This window comes from Tinamus guttatus, unplaced genomic scaffold (assembly GCF_059628265.1).
Source record: "Tinamus guttatus ecotype Peru unplaced genomic scaffold, ASM5962826v1 Tinamus_guttatus_pri_ptg000240l, whole genome shotgun sequence".
NCBI classification, from domain to species: Eukaryota; Metazoa; Chordata; class Aves; order Tinamiformes; family Tinamidae; genus Tinamus; species Tinamus guttatus.
The window spans coordinates 2,194,853-2,208,394 of record NW_028288774.1 but is presented as its reverse complement, the minus strand read 5'-3'; the positions used below and the strand labels follow the sequence as shown (position 1 = coordinate 2,208,394).

The 13,542-nt window shown below is 36.1% G+C and overlaps 1 protein-coding gene across 3 annotated transcripts in view; it reads right to left on the bottom strand.

Annotated features, from left to right (window-relative positions):
* Window positions 1-12,248, bottom strand: part of LRRC4C (leucine rich repeat containing 4C) — a 204,695-nt gene extending 192,447 nt beyond the window's left edge. For all 3 annotated transcript variants that reach the window (XM_088525717.1, XM_088525721.1, XM_088525719.1), the window contains exon 1: window positions 12,123-12,248. The gene's annotated coding sequence lies outside the window, so the exon portion shown is untranslated. The remainder of the gene's footprint in view (window positions 1-12,122) is intronic.
* Between the last annotated feature and the right edge of the window lie 1,294 nt (window positions 12,249-13,542).

Here is a 13,542-nt window from a genome sequence, read left to right as displayed (position 1 = left end):
TCCAGGTTAAGGGCTTTAGAAAATCATCTCAGAAATGACTTAACCCTTCTGGGGTCTGCAAAGCTAGCAATTTTAACAACTTGAGTCTACAAGCTTGAGAATAGATATCTATTCTAAGCTCGGATAAACATATAGGCATGTGAGCCTTACCAGTTGGTCTTTGGTGCTGTTTCAGTTGATGACTCATTTATTCTGTAGGTAGAAATAAGTATAGCTAATGAGATCACAGAAGCCTTCTGACAGCTTTGATGTGAATACAATCCCTATATTAAGAACAGTGTGTGGAGGAGTAAAGAGGGGGATGTTCTTGCTTGTTATTTGAAATGAGTTTGATGGATCTCAGCATAGTTCATAGCAGGCTGATGTTCAGAAAAAAAAATCACCATCAGGAATCAGATTAAAAGTGGCACCATTCTTAGCAATGCTAACAAAACTCAATGATTAAATGGGCACAGCGAGACCAGAACAAGTTGCAGTGCATTTGCTGAAAGGAAAGTGTCTTGGGAATTTTGTTGTTAAACCCCTCTGAGCAATGAACCTGTGGTCAAGTCAATGTTGTTTATCACAAACTATTTTAGTTTTTAAAACATATAGAGTAAATTCTCAGCAAGTTTAAATCTGTGCTGCTCTAGGACTTCAAGAAAGTGATTGCACATCTTCATAAGCTGAAAAATCATACCTTGTTGTCACAAAATTCTCAAAACATTCCTTAGAAGACATTTGTAGCTTACTACTACTAAAACGTTGGCTATGCCAATTGCTCATGTCTTTCCCTTTTCCCAGGCAACAGGAGGGACTTCACTAAGCAAATCAAGACTGGAACTAACTACTGAATTTTGCTTGGATCACCTGCAGTAGGGTTCAATTGATCTAACTTGAGCTATCTACAAGTCAAACAGCTGCCCCGACCTACATAGTTAAGCAGAATTTATGCTTCTTTCCCAAGAATAAATACCTCTTTAAAGGGTCATTCAACCCATCAAAGCCACATTTTTTCCTGTCCACTGAGAGCCAAGCCAGCAGCGCTAGCATGGCACGGGTGCTGCTGATACACGTCCATCTCCACGAAAGGAGCAGCACATCTAGGGTCACAGAGCTGGGCAGGAGCCCACTGGCAGTCCTAGGCCTGTCCTCATCACCTACCAGAGAAATGAGAGCCCCTAAGAAGCTGTGAGAGCCCCTAAGAATCTAAGAACCCACCACCTACAAACTACTTCCCCCTCCTCGCAGGTTTCTCAGATAGGCAGTATATGCCTTGCTGCTGTCAGCCACACAAAGATTTTGGTATGGAGACCATAGGACCAGTAAACTTGTGACCTCTGATATAGATCAAGTGATTTTTTTTCAAAACATCTATTTGTTTTATCACCAACTGCAATGGCAAAATAACAGGCCAGCTGCATTTGATGGTAAATCCTCCTTGGCTCTGAAGGTAAAGGGAGGCTGAAGTTTAAAAAAAAAAAAAAAAAAAAAAGTATTCCAAAGTTTTATCTTCCACAAAATTACAAAACCACAACCTTCTCATTACAAAAAGACCAATGATACAAGTGTATTTTTGTAGGTCAAGATACATTAAACCAATTTTCCATCTCAAAGCTGGTCACTCTTTCTTCTTTCTAAGGAGCAGCTTTGGAGAAGGAAGAAATAGACCTTTTCTTCTGTGCAGAACATGGGAGTTTTAAGTATCAATATTTTTTCTGTATCTGTATCTGCACACAGCAACAATAAATCAAAAATATTTCCCTCCAGCAGCATGGGCCTAGGAGGAAAAAACTTTTTAAGCTCTCCCTGGACAGAAATGGGGATAGGACACCTTGGACAAATAACACAGCTGGACAGACTTTGACAACTTGATAGCACTTTGATAACATGATACCTACAGTCTGTACCATGACAAACCTTGCAAAACTTTGTCCTTTTCTTTTATGCTTTGGATTTTCCTTTAAAGCTTAATAATCCCCCACTGTTCAAATAAGAAGGATCTTTCCATGTCAATAAATTGCATAAAAATTCAGTGAATGGGAATCTGACTTGCATTTTGAAACAAAGATAAAAGATGCTGTGGAAAGTGTAATGGACTTATAAGGATATAGCACCATTTAGGATAGCTAGGATGTTTATTAAGCTGAAATCTATGGGTTCAGTAAAGCCAGTCCTTAACTTACATCTCACAATGTTTACATTTCTAATGCATAAGAACATGCAAGTTCAAAAGCTGACAGGCACCTTTTCTTTCTTCCTCGTAATCATACCTGCCTGTTACTCTGAAAGGGAGTCTTAACATTAATTTACTGTTGTACCCACACAGAGCCCCCAAGTAACAACGCTCAATTTCCGAGTGGTTCTTGCTTCCTTGCCTCAGAGGACGCTAGATAATTGAAGGCTTTCTAATGCAATGAGAGGGCAATTCCTCAAAGCACTAAAATGCTAATAAAAATAATACCAACGTGGTTCTACCCTGGGAATTGCAGGAAGATGCTTGCTTGTCTAATTTGCCCGAGTAATTCCAGAAGTGAAGCTCTACTGCAAGGAAATATGCTGCTAATTCAATAAACTCCCTTTCAAGAAGAAACTGAAATGCTTCTGGTAAAATCTTACTCTATTTTTCCTATTCTTCTCAGTTCTGCTCAAGCTGACTGTGTTTCAACGAGTCTCAAAACCCTCCAAGAATTCAGCGACACTGGATATGAGTAACGAAAGGATCCCCTCCCTGTCCTGCCCCAGTCTCACACATTTCATGGATCAACATGGCAAAGCAACAGAGAACAAAATGCATCAGAGTAATCCTCGCAGTCAGCAGGCCGCTCCGGCTGGGCACAATCTCAAAGTAAAATCTTGTGAAAGCTAACAATTCAGGAACCGCTCTTCCCACAAAACTGCAGATCCAACAAAGTATTCTGGTGGGTTTTTCGCTCTTTTTCAATACGATTCTTGTGCTATATTGTATCCTCCCTGAGGCCCCTTAGCTCTACTGTAAGTTTCTCAGTGCAGCACTCAGACTGCTGTGCAAAGTACCTGTCACACTATTAATGTTCTGCAAAAACTGCAAATAGAATCTTCTCATAACAATCAGTTATATAAAGTGTTTTCACTTCACTTAAAATAAATGCCCCCTCTGCTTCATAAACAATGTAAAGGTTGTGCAAAAGCCAGGACACACAGATGCCCCACTCATAGCAGTTGTACTGGAAGACAAATAAATAAAAGCCCACTGATTCTTTGATCTCTGCTGTGAAACTGCCAACAAATATGCCAGTTAGTGTTATATGCCATGTAGCGTCAAATCATATTTTCAAAAACATTAGTGTTACCTCTCAGCCTAACAAGTGTTCTCCTCCTCCTTACCAGCTGAAGGTATGTTTTAATATTTAAAGTTTAACAAGTTCTATGTACAGAGACATTCCAACAAATGAATGTCTCCCAGTTTAACATATATAACATTTTTCAGTGTCAGACAATAAGCCAAAGAAAAAAAAAAAGATACCCCCACAAACACAAGTAAACAATAAAATTGATAAAATGTAAAATGTTAAAAAGACAGAGTAACTTCTTGTAAATACATATTTAGAGTCAAATAAATAGACATCTTTAATGGCAAAAGGGAAGGCTTTTCTTTAATGGAAGAAGAAAAGGCTACAACCAGCAACCTCTACCTGACCTGGGCAAATGTCTGCATATTTGCTGGACTGAGTCCATAAACTCTCTCCATAAATCACATACATCTGGTGTGAAGAGCAGATGACACAGAGAACAAGAAGCTGGATGCTCATCATAAAATATGAGTGCACACAGCGCTACATTTGATAAAAACAAAAATAAAATGACTTTCCCTATCCTTATCCTCCCCTTGCTATGTTATTTTTTAGTTATATAAAGTATGTAGTTTGCTAGGTCTGCAGCCTAGTACAATTGCTGGAATAATCTCATAAGTGATCTTCCCAGTAGAATTGGCAGCAATCCAGAAAAAAATAACGTTTGCAATTATTTCAACTTCCTCATTTATTTTTACAAACCTGTATACAAAGCTAGACTTCCTATGACTCAGATCCATAAGGCTACAAGCATTTGAGAATTTCTTATTAATGCAGTTGCTAAAGAACCATATACTCATCTAATGCCACCAACGACAGCTAAAATGGAGCCCTAACCACACTGAACTAAAAGGAATACTTTTTTGCCCAGCAAAAGGAGGAGTAAGATCAGTAGGAATACTAAACTCCAATACAAAGCTGTATTTTGACGGTAAAACAAGAAAAAAAAATCTCAGGATTTCACAAGTAATTTGGTGACAGGTGAATAAACATGAAAAGATTAATGGATTAAAAATTTGGAGCGGGAAATAAATTAGTGGATAATAGAAACATTTCAGTAAATTTAGAGTTCCGTAAATTTACAGAAAAAAAAACCACCTGATTTTACTTCAGTAATTTATTTTATGTTATTGTTACTCAATTTATTGTTGTTATTCAATTACCTGTCCACTAGAATTCTGAATCGAAGTTTCACATTCACTGATTTACATAATGGAGGATTAAAAGCACAATTATATAACAAACAGTAAAAGATATTTCCCTGTTTATTTTTGCTCTTTTTTAAATGCTGTGTATCTGGCCCTGGTAAATAAAGGTTGGCAAGAGTAAATCTTCACTCAGAATCTGCAAAGTTGCAGCATAAATTCGTTCAAAGTGTCCAAACATGGAACAGCTTGTCCTGGATGTTGTGTCTAAGCATGTGCAGGACAAGAAGGGGATCAGGAGCAGGGGAAATGATGCTTCACCAGCCTGCTAGCCCTCCGTGGTGGAAGGTATAGACTGCAGTTGCACTGTGCTAGCTTTTTGCAAATACCTGCACTGGACTGCAAATGCTGATGAACAAGTATGCCAAATAATGCAATGCATGAGAAGTTTGATCAAGAGAAGTTGAGTTCTCAGGACTCAGCAGTTTGCACTTAGCAAACAAACTATTATAGGCACCATGGAAAGAAAAGCTGTAAGGACAGATTTTCAAGAAGTCAGCTCTGAAAACTTCTGTAAGGAGCTTACTGCAAAAATACAGACCAGTCGGGGAGAGCAAACCTCACAATAAGCCACTTCAGAATAACAAAAAGCGCATCTTAAGAGGTAGTGAATTATGATTTTGGTAGAGCAGGTGGTAAATGCGTACAAAAAGATAACAAGCTAATGTTTAACAGAGAGAAAAACATAGTAACAATCAGAGAAATAAGACTTCAAAAGCAGTCTAGAAAAAAAGTCTGTTCTAAAGGCCAGTACAGAAAATCAAATAATTTGCCAGCATTAATCTCACATGCCGTTTCTTTCTCAAAAGTTTTCTTTTTTCTTTTTTCTTTTTTTTTTTTTTTTTTTTTTTTGAAATAATCAAGACAAGCAAACACTATTGTGAGCCTGGGGACAAGAGTGGTAGCTGAATAACTGATTGGAAAGGCCATAGGCAGAGACTTTAACAGCTGTCAGTTGGCCACAACATGAAGAGAACGATACCAGCTTGTGTCAAGATATATTTTCAACAAAATAAATTCTGCTCAAAAGGAAGGGGAAGGTCTTCACCAAAGATTATTACTTCACAGAAGATTACTAGAAAGGTAATTGCAAAGAAACTGATTAGTTTTGATTTATAATTCAAATATAAATATCTGACTGAAAAGATATTTTATTGTAGCTTTATTTTACTATAACTTTATTATCACTGTCACTGACTTTGTAATACTAGTGGAACTTTTTACTTACCTACAAACACAAAACAGAAGCTGTCAGATATTTCTATGTAAATATGTGGCTACATACCAATTAGCACATATATTTACAAGATCAATAATAATAGAAAAATAAGTAAACAAAAAGGAATACAAAGCATTAGATTGGCAAAAGCGGGCTCTGAAAAACTGTTTAGCCATGCACAGAATAGCTAATGGTTGTGCTAACTTCTGCTGTGCTTTCTTCTGCCTACATGTCTTAACACTTAACTGGTTGCATAAACACCATGGCTTTATTTCCATTTCTACCTTCTGAAGATACTCCTAAAAGCTAAGAGCATGCCAGTTGCACTTAGAGATAACTTGTGAATAAAGATGAGTTTTGCCATATGAGCATCCATCAGTCAGAAGATGGAGCGACCACCACTACCCTTTTTTTAAAGAGATGGAAATAATTTTCCTAATTCTCTATATGAAAGAGAAAGAATAATCTAGAAGGAAAGGCATGTTTCTGATTACTATATAGTTCAAGCAATAACTTCTTAAGACAGAATGTTCTTAAACTCATGATCATATAAAATATACTCCTCCAGAAATATACTTTGTTACAGCTCTATTCATATAGGAAAATAAAGGGACTTAATTCCTGATATTCTGAGGCTTTTAGCTTCTGTTGAATTTGAGTTTGCTGGAATTAGGTAAATTGCTCAAACTTAAATTAAAATATCCTCCTGCAAGTACAAACTATTGGCTCACACTAAGGAAAGATTTTTTCTACTTTACTTTTAACATCCTTTTTTTTTTTTTTTTTTTTTTTTACAGATAAAGAAATGGATGAGCCTACTGAGGTTTTACTGACCCAATAGACTCTAAAAAATCCCAGATGATTTCTTGGCATTTGCTATCACTTGTGACCTTTATTTTCTAGGAAGGATTATTATTCCCTCCCTGCACTGTTCATTTCCCTACAGGACATCACCAGCCATATGTCAGCCTGGCTTGGGGGTTCTCGTACACAGCTTCAACAATTCTTCACAGAATTCTCGTGTTCACTGAGAATTATGTACCCCCTTTTTCTGTAGTGACTCCTAGCTCTCTTCTATTAAATGCAGACCTCTATGATAGAGTTTGCTGTGCATTTATGTATATAAAATACAGAGACCTACTGGTGTCAGTTAAGTTAGGAGTGTTTACTTTTCATTAAACCACACATAGTAGGCATGGTTCACATATTTGTCACAGCTAAAAATAATATCTTTAAGAGATCTTTCTAGACTTGCAACTAATCATTCTATACATACCATTTTGTGAAATATTACTTGATAATGCACTTGCCATGAACCTTTGATCCTCTCTCCTCCACCTACATTTTCATCATCATTGTCTCTACTTTTGTAGTCTCCTAAGCCACGGTGGAGATTCATATGGTTAATTTTATATTAGCAATTTTGACTCACTGTCCATGATATGGGAAATATTCACTCCTGAATCTGTAAGTTTTGATATCCTATAATTTAGCAGAAGTGGAAACATGAAACTTTAGATTGAAAAGAGAAAATTTAAATAATAACAACAATAATAATAAAATAGCAATTTCAAGTGATTTCTATAGGATCTAAATAATCCAAAATACCAAAAGTAACCCATAGACAAAGAGATAAGAGAAACTGCATTCATGAAATTAATTTGTTACTTGATATATTACACTTCAAGAATGAAGTGGGGTATCATATCTACACTCTATCATATGGCTAACTTTTTTTTCCCTATGTGTGATGAGGAAGTTGTAAATGAAAGAATGAGAATATTATTAAGAGCTGTAAAAGTTGTTAGGTTATATCCGTACATTCAGTAACTGGCTTTAGCAGTTTTTATCATTTTCTCAAGCAATGTTATTTTTTTCCTGGCATATGTAAACTTGAAAATGTTCTTCCATAATAACAGTGTTGATTCAATCTATATCCGTCCACAGAAACTGTAGGAAATTTTCCGTACTTTTGATCAGCAACATAATGATGTAGCTTTATGTGGAAACTGTACTTGTGGTGGCAGAGGAGAGGGGGAAGACAAACAGCCATGTGAGTCACCCAGTTGTTTGCTTGGACAGCAAGATGACTATGTCCACACCTCGAATTAGAAATAAAGCATCCTTCAACTTCCCATACTTCAATTTACATACAATGCTGACTGATTTATGTTAAATATTTCAAAATTACTGTGGGAAATGAGACGAATAGTTTTCATTAATTTCAACTGGAGTTGAGCGCTCAAATTTTCATTGCACACACAAATTTTTGTCTGTGAAAACTTCCTTTTTAACACTTCAAAAACAGAGTCAGAGCTATGAAGAAAATAGGAGGAATTAAAAATAATGATGCTTACATGATATCTGTCACTCTAGGTTTTTTCTGCTTCTGAAAGATTTATTTTAATAAGTATTTATGTGATATATTCTATTTTTATATATATATTGAGAGACATTTCTGTTATCTTCTGGATACAAGTCTCATAGCCATAGGCTTTACAGATTAACTGTGTGAAATAAATACTCTGTTTTCAGGTTTCATTTCAATTCAAAGACAGGAACATGGATTCACTAGCAAGCCACATCTCCGAACTGGAAGAGGATCCATAGCAAAAAGTTTAACCATAAATTCATGATGTCAGATGGACCAGTGCAAAATATTGCAGTCTGGATACACTTCTATTTCTTTGACTGCAAATATTACTAAGACTGTGCAACTTCAAGAGACCATAAACCTACAAACACTTCAGTGAAACGTGCAGGTAAAGGCAATGACTACCCCCAAGCAGAAAGCAGCACAGCGTCTCTGTGGCTGAAGAGCAGAAGGACGTCACCACCGGCTGCTCCTTGCAGGGCTCCGGTTCGCTCAACTGCTTGTTGGCGGCAACTCATTTCTTGAGGACTAAACCGAACCCTTCCAGCCACTAGTGCTAACCTCATCCTTCTGGAACAACAGCTGTTCCTGCACAGCCTCACATAAGGTCATACAGAAACTAACTGACCAAAAGGGGACGGCACTTTCAATAATTTAAAAATATGCTTGCATTAGCTTTTACCTGTTGCCATTTAGACTTCTGCCTTTGCTTTTTCTTTTCTTTTTTTTTTTTTTTTCCCTTCCACCATTAGTCTCATGGTGTTAATTCCATATTCTAAGGCTGGGTAAGTACCAGCTAATATTCAAGTTAACTAATACCAGTAGTCTCATATTGAAGCATTTCTCACCTTAGAAGCTCTTGATAAAACAGTCCCTTAAATTTCATTAGCTGGTTTGAAAGCCATGAAATTGAATATTAAATTGATTAAACTGATCACCAATTCTTGGGCTAGTTAAAGTGTATCTACAATATTTTTCATTAATATATTGCAGTGGATGTGGGGGAGCACACTTCCTGGCTTAAAAATCATTGAGATCCGAGTATCTGCTTTCAGCTGATGCTTTGCTCTTGAAGTCCACAGAAGCTGCAAGTTTAATATCTTTCCCTGCACTGCATTGCTCCTCATAAGCTGCTTGGGAAAAACTCTATGGAAAATGTGCTGATGCAGAGGAAGTCCGAGAGGACCATTAGCTACTCAAGCAGGGTGTTACCAAGGGACGTGGTAACAAAGGTGGTTTGGAATATTAGCTCTCTTCTCTCCCGAGAAAGGTTAGTTGTCCAGACTTGAAGATCTGATGCAAAACTTGACCTCTAGGAGCAAAATGCCTAGGGCACATCAATTTATCTTCTTAGGTGAGGGAACAGAAAGGTATAGCTCAGCCTAAGGGCTTTTGAGACTTATTTAGAAAGATTCACTCCATCTAAAAAAACTTTTAGATGGGCCAACTCTTTCAGAAAGGAGTCCGACTTTACTATTTTCAGGAAAGTTTTGAGTTGCTTCCTTTCTAAAAGATATAAAAATTCTCAAGTTTTAAAACTTCTGTTCCCTCAAGTTAAACTGTCTAAGATGATAGTTATTTTTTGTTATTTGTAAAAAGGAATATCATACTACTCCAAATGTATGATAATGCAACTAAATGTTTTTTCCATTTTTATTTCTGTTACAATAAAACTTCTTTAAGCAATGTGATATTATTTAGAGATAAGCTGCCCATGGAGAAAAAAAAATAGTAGCACCCTAGTAAGTGTTTTTATTGCACAGTATTTTGAATGCTATAGTTTTGTACAATGTATGTTGTCACATACAGCCTCTTTACCTTAAGAAGTGGATAGCAAGGTTTCGTGATTGCCAGAAACTTATAAACCCTCTCCTTGTGCTGAAGAAAAAAAAAAAAAAAACTGTTCTAATGCAATCCTGCATCATCCATGACAAGTGTGGGAATTTCTCCTATTTTTTTCAGAAGATAATAGGTATGGGTAATTAGATGCTATAAACAACTTACATGCCATTTGTGTTTCCTCAGTCTGAAAAAACATATAGTTCATGTAGAACTTTATGGAATGTTATTTCCTTCAGAGCAGTTCACTTCCACGGTAAAAGACAGCTGTCTTTATATAAAAATATATATTTAAAAAATATTCCTGTGATTCTAAGACAGAAAATGTCTGTCAATTGTATGTCATGGACATAAAATTTGGTTAGTTTTATATATTAGCAAAAAAATCCCCAATGTTATCTGCAGGAAAGAGTATACAAAATTTCTCAAATCACATCTGAAGCACTAAGACATACCTAAATAAATGAGCAGAAATCTCCCTAAAGCATGCTCAACAGAGAAAGGATTCCCCAAGGAGAAGTGGTAGTGATTGCAAAAAATACAAACACTTCAGAGCTATCTTTAAGTGGAAGAGCAGGAAGGAACAACTACAAAGCCAGCCATCACATGTTCTCACATGTTTTTAGATTTGGAAATTCATTTAGAATTTCTGTCCTTCTTAAATTTGCATCTAGGTTAACATTAACCAACGTAAAGGTATTTAACATCATCGCTGAAAGTCTCCGATTTTAGAGCACCAGCACACCAAGAAATCTCCAAAAGACATGATCTTTACCTTGGTCCATTATTTTTTAATATTTCATCATAGAATAAATTAACATTCTATTTCAAGGCACACTAAAAGACTGTTCTCAGTAAGCAGACATCTGAAATGTGAAAACTCCCCAAAAACCAGAATATTCACTAGAATTAAATAATACTCTTGGTTTATACAGGTTGTTTTTCTTTGGTGAAGAAAGTGATAACAGAATAATAAAGGCATTCTAGTAGTATCATTATTTCTATTTTTGCTTAGATTTATCTGGAGAGGTTTTGTTGAGACCTGCATGGTTATGGAACTTGCAACTCCCCACAAAGTAGCAAAATCACAAGTAGGAAAAAGCTAGAAAGAGGGACAGGACTCCCTCTAATGCAAAAAAAAAAAAAAAAAAAAAAAAAAAAGTACTTATGTCTGATTTTCCTCTACCATAAAGTTTCCATTTAATTCTTTGCAAAGTAAAACACTTCTTCCAATTCTGGTAGCAGTTAGAGCTCACTTTTCACGATGCTGGTTGTATAAAGATGCAAAGTAGTATCCCCTGTACCGAAAGAGGCTCTGTACTCTAAATGTCTCCCATGATTCAGGATCCCCCTCCCTGTATAAATGCAGAACAAAACATTGTGCTAACATTAACGTGCTCATGTTCTAACAAAAGGCTCCATGTTTGCCACTCCTTATTTCTGCATTCATTCTGCATTTTTTTTCCTTTCTAAACAATTTGAATAATTCTTGTACTTAGGAAGCAATATAATCAAGTTAGGAACAAAATGTAATCTACTGCATTGGCTGTGTTTAGTGTTATTTGCTGTGATTCTGTAGCTTTGTACAATTTACAGAATATTTTGACCAACAGTTACAGTGCTGTCTATGCTACAGGGATGCTCAAGCTACTACTAGCCTGACATTTCATATTTGGGAGTGTCAACATCCAAACAAGAAGGTCATGTCATTTTTAAATTCCTTGTATATTGCTAAATGTTTTCTCCCTCTAGCTAAGACCTTAACAGCAATCATCCTTGTTTTCATTTAATTGCTGTATGACGTTGTCGAAGCCAGAAAGAGGTAGAGATCATAAAACAGTTTTCCAAATTGAATGATCCAGAATATGCCTTAAGCACAAACACATACAACTGCAAAATTCACAGGTGGCTCCTAAGAAACCTATTCCTTGTGCAATTTACCCCTGTTTGCAATGGAGTGTCTGCAGTTACCATTGTGAAAGTTGACTTGAGATCTGCCGCAAAAACTTATCACCAGCCATTCTTTTTAAAACTTTTTTTCTTATACAATCCTACATGATTGCATTAAAAACACAGATGAAGCAGCCAAGACTAAGATTTGGGAAGAAAATAGCAGACATAGGTAGACGCACAAAACTAATGAGTCGAATAAAAAGAAGTGATTTGCAGTTTACCTGTCTTCAACAATTCATGGTACGATTAATTTTCCTTTGTGCCAAAGTATAGTCCACTTATTTTCTCAGATGGCATGCCATATCTTAGGATATTTCCGTATTAACAATTTCCACTGGACATTTATTTTCTTGCAACCTGCATGCATCGCGGGGGAAACATAACACTTTATTGCAGGGCGTTTTTCATGCTGCAAGAACACCATACTAAAACATACTTTATAATAGCTATATTTAGAAAAATCATGATTCAGTAATGAAATAGTGGCACATCTAATGTACAATGCTTCCTAAGCATAATATCTAAGATACAATTTTAAAACAGAGGAAATATAACAACTCCTTCGGTTTAGATCACAAGATCTATTTTGTCCTTCCTATCTTCATATCAAAAATTGCTCATAATAATTGCTAGTATTATTAATAATAATAAATTAGTAATAGCAGTAATAATAATAAATATGCAACTTGTTCTTGAGACACCACAGAGCAGTCTATGGCACAGCCATTATCTCATTCATCAGATGAAACATCTGCCTATCACAGCATTAGTTCACATCATGGCTCAAAGACACAGAAAAATCCCACAAACATCACCGTCTTTTTCTAAAGTGTACACACTGAAATGTTGTGTTTTTTTTTTTAATGAGTGAGCTTATATTTGATATTATTGTGTTTATATTAATATACACATATAAAAAGATGTTGTTAATGGTTAATTATATCAACCAAGACTCTCAGGACTGAGGTTCAGTTCCTAATTCAGCCACACATGTAACAGGGTCACAAAGGGTTTTAACAGGCCTTACACACGGAAAAGCAATGACATAAGCCTGTTTCAGCCTCCCTTTTCCTTTTGTAAAATGCCAGTAGCAATTCATCATATCATTAAGATATTATCTACTGTAATCTACTGTAAATCTACTAATGATCACCTGTGACATTTTATATCCAGGCACTTGCCACATGTAGGCATGCTACAAAACAAAACAAACAAACAAACAAAAAAAGTTTTTGTTTTATTACATATCTTCATGACTGCAAGAAATTAGGATCTTCTTCAGTGGAGCGAAATTCAAACTACACACAATATTAGAAAATACTTTAAACTATAAAACAGTAGTGGCTAGTCACTTAAGCTCAAGACCCACCAAGAGCAACTTTTGTGAGCCTAGCAGGAGTTGTGCACCACTCGTTTTGGAACAAGGAAGGAACTCTCTGCCTTGAAAAGAAAGGCCATTTTCATCTTTTCCTTTTCCAGTTTAATTATCAAAGAAGAAACATTTTTACTAAGAAAATACATACTGAGTTTCTATCGTTTCCTTCTCCTGCTTCCTGATTCCTTTACGAATGCCTTCAGCCTCAAGATCAAACACTACACCCAGCACGACTGAGGTGCACTATTAATTTTCAAAGCAGGACA